Genomic DNA, 2,518 nt, shown 5'->3' with positions numbered 1-2,518 from the left:
CTAAATGGAAAACAGCCACTGTTATTCCCTTTCACAAAGGTGGTGCTTCCACTGACCCTGGGATCTATAGACCTATTAGCCTGACTAGCCTTATGCTCAAAACCATGGAAGTAGTCATCATGGAGCTCATCAACATCTCCAAACACTTGATCCTAGTCAGTTTGATTTGTCAATGGGAGATCATGCCTGTTAAATCTGGTGGACTTCTTTGAGACAGCCACCTAGGCCCTGAATGAAGGGAAATATGTGCATACCAGTCTACTTGGACTTAGCCAAGGCATTTTATACTATCCCCCACTCAGGCAACATCGACAAACTCACCCAACTCAACCCATATATCATTATATGGGTCACTAACTAGCTCACTGATGGAACTCACATAGTCAAAATAGGGGAATCCACCTCCAACAGCAGACCTGTAACCAGTGGTGTTCCACAGGAATAAGTCCTGGAAACTCTGCTATTTGGAATTTATTTCTCAGAATTACAAGGTAAAACTAAAGGTCTGTGGCTGACAAAGTTTGCTGATGACTGTACACTGGCAGCTGTCACTGAATCTCCAAATGATGTCAACATCCTACAAGAGGGTCTTACACAAACAAATGATTGATGCCAAAGTCATGGCCTTAAACTGAATGGAAAAAAAAAAATATTATCATTCCTTTCAGTAAAAGTAATGTTACTGCTAACTGCCACATCAATAGCAACACCTTAAGTACGCACTCACTGGTGAGAGACCTGAGCACACAGGTTGACAGCAACCTTACCTTTGACCATCATGTCTCCACAGTGGTAAGAAAGGCATTCTATATCACTCATCTCATAAGTAATAACATTGCCTCCAGAAAAAAAGAAGTTATAGCCTCCCTGTACTTTTCCCTCATCAGGCCAATAATTTAGTACAATGCTCCTTTTGGTATGTACCTTTCTAAGCACCTGCAGCAATTGGAGAAAGCACAAAGGTTCCTCACAAGAAAATTCAAGGTCTTCAGCATCTGTCCTATGGGGATCATCACTGTCACTTTATTCTGTTTCATACAGACTATTCTGAGGTGATCTTTGCCTTGCATACAATGTAATCTCTGACCCTGCTTTATTGGAAATGCTGCATATCCGTAAGTCAAATGTTACATGCGTTACTCACTCTAAAGACCTTAACCTGGTATGTGACATTAATAAAACCTCCTGGAGGAACAGATTTGTCTCCAGGAGGTTACCACACCTTTGGAACAAACTCCCACTTCATGTCAAACAGAGCACCTCATTGGCCCTCTTCAAACGTAGTCTGGTCTTCAGTTTCTGTATTGTAGTGGTTAATGCATTCACTTAACATGTGAAAATCCTCCGGTTCAAAGGCAAGTGGAAGTATTTAAGCTGAAATAGCTCAGTTGGGAGAGCGTTAGACTGAAAATCTAAAGGTCCCTGGTTCAATCCTGGGTTTCAGCATGGAAATCTTTTGAGATTCCTACCTTTCGGTGTAGGATATAGGATGGGTGACCATAAAGTCACCACGAGGGTTACAGCTACATTGCTCTTTGACAGGGACAATAGGTGCTGATTGTGGAAATAAAGGTAAGAACTTGGCTAGGCTTGTAAGGGCCTTAGGGCCATTAGCCTAATAACTTCATATGATCCTATTTGGGGAGCAAAAGGCTAAAGTAATTGTCACTGCTTACAAACATCAGGGTTGTGCTTTATTCTCAAGATAATGGATGATACAGGAGTGGAAATGATTGGGGTGGAATCCATTATGAACATTTTCAAACTGTATTATTAAATATTTCATACAGAAGAGGGGAATGAGAGATTAATTTACTGGTTTACAGAGACTGGGGAAAAAGCCTGTCTAAATATATTACTGACCTTGAACTGTGCTCTACAACAAAGAACATAAAAAAGATAAAGATACCAGGTCCAGATGGACTACCTAACACATTTTACAAGTGATGGTATGGTGGAAGGTTAGAAAAGACCTTACTGAACTTATATAAGAGTATTAAGGAAGTAGGGACCCCCCCCCCTTTCCATGTAGTCTGTAAGAGTTACAGTAATTCTGAGTGCATTCAGGAATTTGCATGGAGGAAGTTGCTTAGCCACACCAAAGATGTATCCTAAAATTGTCTTTACTTATAATGTTGATGTGAATCAGTCTAATGAACTCTATCAAGTAAGATGGTAGAACATAAAGGTTAGGAGAAACATAATCTCCAAACTTCCTCATGAATTTGGCTGTATAACTCATCACAGGTTCATAGGTATATACAAGGTTAATGACCAATGGAGCCTTTATAAGCCACGCTATCCAATCTAAATGTATTCCATGAGTTATTGTATCTTACAGGTTATTTTATGGGATGTATGTTAGTTAGGGCATGATGTAATGGCTGTCTCTGTTTGTTAGAGACTTAGGTGTCAGATCAGGGAGTGCCTGAACAGGCTTAGGGAAGAGTTCTACTTCACATAGATAGGAATCCAATTCCAGAGAACGGGGATTCTCTGAGATACATACTTGTCATCC

At 40.3% G+C, this 2,518-nt stretch overlaps 1 non-coding gene across 1 annotated transcript; it reads left to right on the top strand.

Moving 5' to 3' along the window:
* The first annotated feature begins 1,373 nt into the window (after positions 1-1,373).
* TRNAF-GAA lies at positions 1,374-1,446 on the top strand. Its single transcript has one exon. It is a non-coding gene; the product is annotated as a tRNA-Phe (tRNA).
* Positions 1,447-2,518: the final 1,072 nt, after the last annotated feature.

The sequence above is a fragment of the Protopterus annectens genome, chromosome 7.part1 (assembly GCF_019279795.1).
Source record: "Protopterus annectens isolate FY-2018-M chromosome 7.part1, PAN1.0, whole genome shotgun sequence".
NCBI lineage: Eukaryota > Metazoa > Chordata > Ceratodontiformes > Protopteridae > Protopterus > Protopterus annectens.
This window is presented reverse-complemented; position numbering and strand designations above follow the sequence as displayed.